Genomic DNA, 10,495 nt, shown 5'->3' with positions numbered 1-10,495 from the left:
AATGGCTATTCTACAAGCTACTCATTAGCAAGCTATAACCTCAAATTAAAACTAAAACTAGTAACTCAAGGTTCTTCAAATATCCCAACATAATTACACCTTTCAGGCAAATAAGATTTAATTGTATCAAAATGAAACAAAAAAAAAAAACTGCTCTTTGACCTCGCCCAGAACTGCTATACTGAAAAAGCCGCGTAGATGTTAAACATGACAGTGCTGTCAGTATGGATGTATGCTTGTGTATTGTCTGTAAAAACATGGGTCTATGCAGAGCTCACAGCCTGAATGTATAAATACTATATAGTGTCTTATGAAAGGTAATGGGTGAATCCATTTATATTTTCATTTTTGATAAAACATTTGAAAAAATACTAACCTGCTTATAGATTCCTCATTACTAAGTTCTTCTCTTACAGGAATTACACTACATGACAAGATGACCATAAATAAATGTTTCAACACACTGGTCTTTAATCAGAATAGTACATTACAAGTCAACATTCATACCATAAACTGTATTTAGTCTATGGTTCAAACCAACTGCTCTATATAATGAGCACATGATATTATTATAAACAAGGACAACCAGTGTCACTGAGATGAAGCATAACATAACACATTCAATTTCAGCAGGTCAAGACATCTTGTGCTGGGTTTAAGAATTAAATCTCACAACAGTTATTTTCATAACAATTTAACTACATATTAGATTTTGGTAGCTCAAAACATTACAAACTAGCAACTATGTGAAGATGTGCCCTCTTGAAGCAGGGTGTAGGGATATCAGCCTACGGACATGGGGATGGTGTCCTCAACACAGGACAGTTGACTGTGTCCATAAACTGCAAGGGAAACTGATTTCACTTATCTGTGGCATAATGTCATCAATAGCAATGTTCTTGTAGCTCCTGTTAAACAGCGACACACGACCAATAAGAACAGAGTCAGTATATGGTTGAAGGTATGACTGGACACAAGGATAAAGATAAGACAGAACTCTGTTGTTCAGTTGATACTGTGCTAAATCAAATTTTCAGTAAACACAATACTCAAGTTCTCTCACATACTTATTGTTCTTGATTCAACTATAGTTGAGGAAGAGTATGCTATACCAAGAAAGTTTAAATTCAAATCAAACTTGAAAAAGTAAAAAAAATAAAAATAAAATGCTGCTAATGCATCACAAAACCCTGGAAATCATGGAGGTTTTATGTTGACCAGTTAGTAGCCTGTAGAACATTCAATTTTAATTCCATTTTAAAGCATTTTGGACTAAATTCTAAAGGGCTTTAGTCAATAGGTGGTATTTCATGCCCTACTCCGTTGGGTGGTTACAGAATACATGCAATACATTACTCAGGATACAAAAAAATATAACGGCATTACTTGTGGCCATTTTATCATTATTTTTATCTTTAGCTGAAGAAAGAGGGTTGCACTGAGAAAAGCATGGAAAGATCTCAACCTTGTTTATTTTGACTTTTTTTTTTTTAATTTGGCATACTTATTATAAACTAACATACTGCATGTTCTCTCATTGTGCTTAACTGCATTCCAACTGTATTCCAAATATTATATTTAAGTACCACTTCAAACATCAAGTGTAAAACCATAGTCTAATTCATGTAGTTATCAAGCTATTTAGCAAAAATACCAAGGTATTACATTTTAGTCCATATTGTACAGCACTACTTCACCCCCGATCTGTGCATAGTTGCTATCAGCCTTGCTCAAGGTCTGAGAAGCAAAAGTGATAGCAACCTCATAGGGTGATGCATTGCATGCCAACTGTATTGACATGGAAGGGGTAAAGTGTGTGAGTACCTTTGACTGTGTTAGGGCTGTTTCTGCCTCATTAAAAGCCTTCTCACACCTGTCCGTTCATTTCCAGTGTACATTATTGACTAAACTAGCTGTTCTTTTAGTGGTTGCAGTGTTTTAGCCAAGTTGTGAGCAAACTTTTGTAGAGGAAGCTGCAGCCTGCTCCTGCAGTTAAACCTAAGGTACCCCAACACCCCTCACAGAAAGTCTCCTTATCAAGATGCTCTGGAATGCCAGTTGCTGCCCTGTGGAGCAATTGGACCATCACCCCTGGGACAACTCATAACACCCACTCTGAAAGGCCTTGTTTTACGAATAGCAGAACAACTTTGGCTCAACTAAAAGGGTACTACCTTATCGGTCTCCAAACCACTCTGTGAGGAAGGTTTATTACCCCGCCAGGACACATGGCCTAAACTGTAGGACCTCAGACCTGGACTGTGGGGGGGTAACAAAGTCATAAAGCATCTCATGTGGAATTTAGGGATGACTTCACAACCTGGAATACTTTGATCAAGAAAAACTTATAAAGACCATATGTTTGAAGGAATGCTGGAATTTGAGGTTTCCTTTGTGAAAGGCCTTTTTGCGAGCATTGCAGTGAGACCATGATCATGTATAATCATGTATATAATCTTATCAATTGTTTTTTTTTTTTTTTTTTTTTCTTTTTAACAAGGTTTTGTATTTCTGACAGACTGTATGGACAATGGATGCATAGAACCCCGCAGTGCCTATAACAGACTTTCTGGATTCGTTAACCATGTATGCCCAAAAATGCATTGTTATATACATATCAGGCTCAACACGCTCAATTTGTGATGAAGTCTAACTAAGTTATCATCAGTGAACTTTCTATTTATATTAACTTTTCTTATGTTTGGTTATTTCAACTATTCCATCGTTTGCATATTAACCATTGTACATGTATTACTTAGTGACTACCTCTTAATCTCAAGTATAACAGACAGGAAGATTATTTGAATTATTAATACTAGTAATGCAACATACATGCAGAGTAATCATGCTCTCTCTCTCTCTCTCTCTCTCTCTCTCTCTCTCTCCCAGTAACCCAATCTGTTTTTAAGTTGTGTCTCTTGGAAAATGTAACTGCTTTCTTACATATAATTGTGTGCTTTATATTTCTTATCAGAACATCTGCACTCTATATCCATATATGTGGACAAAATGGCTCAGGTGAATTAAGGTAACTGACCCCACCTATTATAGTTTAAAAGACATATGTCTCATAACCAAAGATCACTACCTATTTGTTTTATTTTCTCTTCCTTTTTCGTTAAAACTGTTTTTTATTTTTATTTTTACACGCCAAAGTCGGACAAAGAAGTATAAATATGCATGAGCGAAGCTGAGAATGATCTATCCCCCTCCCCGAGTAAGGGTTATAATCATCAACGCCCAGGATCAAAGTGTAATAAGGAGTTTTTAGGTGGTTAAACGTTTGGAAGGTTGAATCCACAAAAGAAGTTAGAACTTCTCGCGACAAGAATTAAAGACTTAGCATAGTGTCTTATTTTATGTTCGTCTTATATCTAGTGTGATAGTCTTTCTTAAACCACTTAATTTGTTTTCCCCTATTCCGTCAAGATAGTCGATTTTTTGTTTCGGCCAACAGTAATTAGTACTAATTGTACAACCTTAGATTTCTACAAACCACGTCTAGGATACGCTCTCGCATTGATACCTGCGAAGTCAAGGGACCGTCCATCTCAGCTCTACACTCAGTGAAGCTCAGGCTCGCCGATTCGGGACAACCTTTGGTACGGGGTCGTTGTCAGCGCACTGGAATATTTTGGATCAGGTGTATTTCCAGCATACAACGGCCACACCTAAAACTTCAGTGATCCCTCTTGCGCGGACGGACCGGCCAAATTGACGATTGTCCCTGGAAACTGACTTAAGAACTATATTCGTAAGAGCCTAGAGATAATCCTGTTCAGGTTAATTTAATACTTCCGCCACTCGATAGTTGGTACAATAATAGGAATAGGAATCTCCTCCCTTTTTAGGCAACCTTCCGGTAGTGACGCTCACCGCCAGCTCCGTTAACTTTCTGGGATAGGCTAGTCTTAGCGAAGTTAGCACCCTAGCTAAACGGCTCTCTGGCTTGTACGAAAGTTCTTCCCTCTGATCGCAGTTCTTGTCTTTGTTGGTGGTTTATTTTTATGTGATTCATCCTCTTTATCTCATCAGCCCCCTTTCTTTTTTTATTCCGTTGTCACTCGTTAGGTATTGAGTACGCCTGGGCCAAATCCGTCATAGTAGTCTGTAGCACCCGTTTCACAACGTCAATAATTCGTTTATTCATTGATCAATAAACTTCCTATTTATTCAACAAGTTGGTTGTCGTGGCAAATGTATTTGAAGCAATGGTATTCGTGAACTGCACAAGATATCTCATTTAGGAATGAGACTGATAACTTTAATAAGCTTTCGGTATTTCACCATTGTTAGTTGACATATTTTCCATATATTTTAGGGTGATGCCCCTTTTCAATAATTCATAAAATGATCTGCTTTTGCTACACTTTGAATAGTACATTTGCAATCCTAAGAACGACTTCAAGTGTCTCAGGATGTGTGTCTGGTGATGTGTCTATAATCATTTTGAATGTAGATAGTGCTTTATGGAGACCAGTGCTCTCAATTATATGACCAAGGTACGCAAAGGCACAATGAAAGAAGAGTGAAAGGGTGACATTTACCTTGCTTGACATGAAGGCCATACTCCTGTATGAAGAGTAGCTTCAAGGTTTCTGAAATTATCACAGTCAAGTTGTCAAGTTAGAAATGACAGAGAAATGCCAGCATATACATCTTACACAGTGAGGTCACAAAAGGGAGAGAATTTCAGACTCTTGCATGATCTGTTTGCCACTGACAGAGTACAGTGGGACTTGTATGCAGAGAACATTTCACTTTAGAGAAGAGGTGATAATGGGCATTGGCACCTCTGCTCTGCACAGTCCAGGATCACTGTAGTGTCAGCAATAGTTCTTGAACTCTGCTGGCAAATGTTCTCTTATTTTCTCCCCTGGTATGCAGATCCTGACTGACCCTAGGACAGTGTACAGATGCTCAACATTGAAATTATCCAAGTGACTGTGGATTGGTGGACTCCATACTGGTTATCAAGCTCACGCTGTTGTGAACCCAGTGCAAGATAGTTCAGAAACTTCTATGGGCGGCACAGATTGAGTCTATTAAAATCTAAACGTTACATGATTTTTAAACTTTAAAACAAATTCCATTAGCCCTGATCATTGTCATGCTGTATTGTATGGTCCATGGAAATTATTGTTATTCTTATTGTTGTTACTCTAAAAAGTTCTTACTGCAGTGGACTGTGAAAGTGCTGCGCTGTCCTTGTCACACTGACCATAGATGGCTGCAAGGGCTCTATTAAGGCCTATGCACACATGAGGACGTAGTAGGATGCAAGTGTAAAGAAATACAATTACAGTTAATTAGACATTAACTTTTTAATTGGGACAGGTGAACATGCCTGTAAACTTAACTAATTTTAGTGCATTTACCTTTAATCTGAGTCTGCTGTACACCTTACCTTGTAAAAAACCGAATGGCCCTGTATGAGCCAGCAAAGTGGTGGATCTCAAACCACTGTTTCATAGTTAGCTTCTTGGTTTGTTTCCTCAGATAGAGAATCTCATCTCTGAAAGACATATTTTCATTGAGAGCCAAGTGGACACCTGCAGGATCCAGAGCTCAAAGGTTGTTGTGGTTCTCGGGGATTGTAGATTGTTTCATCCCCTGCCCATTGCTTTCCTCTCTCCCAAATCCCTAAGTCTTCAAAGTGAAACTGAGAAATTGTACAACTCAAACAGCAGCAGAACTCCTCCCTTCTTTAACAGCTGCCTTCATGTCTCAGAACCATGCCTGCCAACACTCCAAAATTTCTCAGGAGTCTCCCAAGAAGAAGAATTGCACTTCTAAATTTTAGTCCACTAGGTTCAAGACCTGTCTCTTTTTAAGTGCTACCCACATCAACAAACCACAAGCATTTTTTAAGATATGTTGGGCTGACTTTAGCTTAGAGCACAGTGGAGAAAACATGCTAGATAAGTACACTAAACACAGACAAGCCATGGAGGAACAGAGTGCAAATTTTTTCTTATTTGTTATTGAAACAGTAGTCCAGATTAATTATTATTCTATGAGTGTTTGCTCTTATTATACTCCTCTTTTAGGAGTCACAAGAAGTATGTAATTGTGCTGCTGATTAACTATTCAGCTTATATTAACACACACACACACCTCTCAGTTTCAGTTTCACGCTCCATTGGACTCACTTTTTTATGTCTCAATTTTTTGTGATGTAGATTTTAGATATTGACTTTTTAACACTTTTGTACATTCTGTATGTCTTTTGAAGTATGTTAATATGAGTTATGAATTTAAGAAGTATTCAAAGTAATTTTACTTTCAGTGCCTTGTATTTATTTGATTACTCTGTGGTGTTGATTTATATGGGGGTGGAGCGTTGAATGTAGACCATTTGCTGACAACCCAAAAAATCTCCCTCGTTTAAATAGCCTCAAACACAATAGGGAGACTAACTGTGAATTTTTCTCTCTAGATAGAAATAATAAATTTTTGCCTGGCTTCCGCTTTGGAGGGAGATATATGAAAACTACAATAATGTATAAAAAGTACTTTGTCATACTTACAGGAGGCTTGTATATACCTTTTTGGTTGGACATCTGGTTTCTGCCCCCATCCCCCCCGCCCCCTTATGTTTTTCCCCATAAGAAATTAAAGGCAGAATATTGAGAACATTTATACACACACAGAGTGTTACCTGTATTGCTCATGGTTAGCTACCATGGAACTTCTTGGTGACCACTTCTTTTTCTGAGACATTAAACTAAAGTACGTTTCCTGAGACATTATTGCCACTTGACAAAAATCACAGCAACAGTATAAATAGTAGACATGATTTATCTGGCTGAGATTTAACTGGAAGATTGTCAGCACCACCATGTGATAAAAGCAAAGTCACCTCCCTGTCTTCAGAAAGACCACTCCCTAAAAGGGTGAAAATAAACTCTGTAAAATACTGGTGCCAAATTGGAAAAACAAGTAGCACTCTGCATAAAAGTCACATTTGTACATATATACACAACCATTTTCTATTGTAGACGAAGTAGGTTTGAGGAAATTTGTTCAGTTACTAGGCCCTACATACACTACCCCTGGGAGGAAACCTTGCTGAAGACAAAGAACAACTCAATGTCATAGTGAGGAATCGGGAGTAAGGCGAGAAACATGCTCGTGGATGGCGCAGCCTGTGTGAACCTATTACATCTGCAACATGTCACCTGCCTCATATCTGTCCTAAATTTGATTGCCAGATGGTTACTAGGGCAAACCCCAGAACTGAAGATCACTTGCACATGTGCATGAAAAATACTGGTACATTTTAAGTTAAGCACCACAGCCAAACAGAATATGTGTGATAACCAGGCGCACATGGGCAGTTCAGAGATTACATTTTAAGAGGTAGATATGAGGTGCATCAGCAATTTTGCCATGCTGCAGAGGCTGTATGAGCTGAGGGAGCCCCTGGGAGCTGCTCGCACCGCTCTAAGCACAGACTTTGTGCATGATACAATTCATTGGTGTTTTGAAATTCAGTCCATTCCACTATGACAATGTAGAGCTCTCAAGATAAAAATAGATCTCTAGGTCTAAAGTCATAACTTAAAATAAAAATGCTTAAGCATTACATTTCTGTAAGGTGTGCCGGGATGAGTGATAGGATTGGTACTACAGTGGCCCATAATTTACAGACGAATATGGCTGACAAATTTTCTGTGCTTGAGAGAACTGGCCCCCTATCTGCAATACTCTTGGATCCAGGATTTAAATAAGTGGGTTTCTGCAGGACTACTTGTGCACACACAGCAGTGGAAAGAATCACTAGAGAGTGTGCCAGTTTGTCTGATAAATGTACATGCAGCACATGATCCAGCCGCAACACCAGGGACTTCAGCTCAACCACAAGAATATAATCTTTAGGCCCTGCTGACAGCTATGTGCAGCCACAGCAGCAGACAAAGTCCAGAGGTGCAGTGAACCCTCTAATGCTGACATCTTGCCCCTTGTCAGCAACATTAACACATTACACAATCAAGTCTGAACTATTATACAACTGATATATATCAACATCAGGAGTAAGGAACACAAAAGAAATACTAAGGACTTAGAGAAGGTGGAAGGTGAAAGCAGCAGTGGTTCCAGTCACAGTCAGAGCACTAGGGGTGATCCCAGGAGCAACATCCAAGTTACATATCTTGGATGTTGTGTATCTACCACGCTTATTTAAATCAGTTACCTTTTTTTTTGCACACCACTAGATGCCACTGTGTGCCAAATTCTCAAAACCTCAAAGCTTTGAATCCTCTAAATCATTATAATAAAGAAAAATCTGCAAAAGCTTCACAAGGCTTCATCTTACGATCACTTTAGCTCCTATTTGGGAAAAATATCACCAACAATGACAATAAAACATGTAGTAGCAATTAGGAATTCAAAATCAGCACATCAAGAAACAAAGAAAGCCAGTTTGATCCACCACTCAATTCAATCTACACACACCCCTTCCACCTGAGCCAGCCAATCCATCAGATGGATTCTATCAACTCAGTCAACCCAGTAAATTAGACAAGGGTTACTTGGATTAATGTAGATTAGGTGTCAAAATAAAAGTACTAAAATAAAGGGGAGAAATAAATAAAAAAGTAAGAAAAAGCTCATTTCATTTCAATTTCATTACCATTCTCATTTGAAGGGCAGGATCCATTTCTAAAACCTCTCCAATTGTCCTTGCACCTCACAAAACACTAAAAAAGACACACACACACACACACACACACACACACACACACATTTTATATATATATATATATATATATATATATATATATATATATATATATATATATATATATATATATATATATAAATTCCCCCCTCAGCCTTTTTCCTTCAAGCTTGGGTCCTTTACCGGAGGACTGGGAGCTTGATAGTCCTGTGTAGTATCTTATCACTCTTCTGGACCTGAGATCTCAGATGTTGTTCCTGGGATCTGTTGGAGCCATTCTTGTCTGTCTGTATCTGTCCCACAGGATCTTAGCACGGTCATTTTCTACTTTGATCTCCAACCTCCTTCTCAGTGGAGGACACTGCTCCTTGATGGTGTTCATCTCATAGCCAAGCATCTCAAGCATCACTTTTGCTGTGGCACATGTCAGCTTGTTGGTTTCACTAATGGTCACAGTAGGAATTGTCTGTAGGGCTGCATTCACATCTTCCAGTAGCCTTTCAGGTACTTCACTTGGTCTTGGTAGTATATATATACAGACACACAAACACATTATATATATATATATATATATATATATATATATATATATATATATATATATATATATATATATATATATATATATATATATATCAACTGACCTTTTCAGTTGTCGTTATGTCTGTATGTATTTAAACCCCTGTTGGTGTGTCGGTCATTGTTCATGTTGCCTTTGTTCATGATTCACATTGTATTTATGTTCACTGTTTACCTTATATGTGAGTGACATTGTCTTTTTCGTATGTTAATAAATGTCTGTCTCCGTTGAGGGAGTCTGTACGTCCTGCTCCTTGGCCTGCGCCACTCGGACTGTTACAAAAAGTACCTCTGCAACATTTGTGTAGTATTTCTTTTGATGCAGTGTTTTGCTTTAAAATATATTTAAAATGCCTCTCTAATATAAAATATTGATGTCTGCTGGCAAGCATTGAAGACTCTGCTTGCAACTTGGTAACCTGTGTTTTCTGGGACAGGGAGAGATGGTCACCATAGGGGACCAGAGCGGGACTGAGGGTTTTGGGATCCTCCGGACACAACGAATTTTTCTCAGGAGACACCATCACCAGTGTAACAAGAACCGCCTCTCTCTCAAGGGTTTCAAGAAGCTGAAGTGGTAGATTTAGAGTGCATTGCCCCTATCTGTGTATTACATCGTAGTTGCCATGCTCCACTCACCATGTGACCTTGAATAGCTTTTGCCAACTGATGAGTGTTTTAGAACTCAGCATGGGGAGAAATATAAATACTTTATCTCCTGGTCTAAACTTATATTCCTGTGTGCCTCCGTTGCTGAGTGCCTGGTGTTCTTGAGCCTGAAGCATGTTCTCCTGAGTTAGGTTCCCTAGTAAATAGAGTTTTTTCTCTCAGGTCAAGAATGTACTGAAATTCAATTTTACTACTTGAAGATCCCTCCTCCCATTTCTTGCAGTTGACAGATAGCTCCAAGGATTCCACCCAAACAATAATCTCAAATGGGGCGAATCCCATAAAGGCTTGCTGGATCTATCACATGGTAAACAGTAGTGCATCCAGACACTTATCACCTCTTTTTGCACAAACCTTTCCATCATATTTTAGAGGGACTGATTAAAGAGTTTGATCAAGTCATTGGTTTGGGGATGATACACTGATTTATTTAATCCCTAATAATTTGTAAATTTCACAGAGGGTGGGCTACATAAATGTATAAATGCTTTGCCTTGATCAGCCAGAATCTCTTTTGCAAGATAATGTGGAAGGGTTTGGAAGAGAAATTCCTAATCATTA

At 38.4% G+C, this 10,495-nt stretch overlaps 1 long non-coding RNA gene across 1 annotated transcript; it reads right to left on the bottom strand.

Moving 5' to 3' along the window:
- Positions 1-449: 449 nt before the first annotated feature.
- Positions 450-4,079, bottom strand: LOC113579872 (uncharacterized). Its single transcript, XR_003410919.3, has 2 exons — positions 3,527-4,079; positions 450-842 (listed from the first exon to the last, which is right to left on the bottom strand). It is a non-coding gene; the product is annotated as an uncharacterized LOC113579872 (long non-coding RNA).
- Positions 4,080-10,495: the final 6,416 nt, after the last annotated feature.

Source organism: Electrophorus electricus, chromosome 10 (genome assembly GCF_041902795.1).
Source record: "Electrophorus electricus isolate QZ-2024a chromosome 10, ASM4190279v1, whole genome shotgun sequence".
Classification (NCBI taxonomy): Eukaryota; Metazoa; Chordata; class Actinopteri; order Gymnotiformes; family Gymnotidae; genus Electrophorus; species Electrophorus electricus.
Note: the sequence above shows the minus strand (reverse complement) of the source record. Positions and strands in the feature narration are given on the sequence as shown.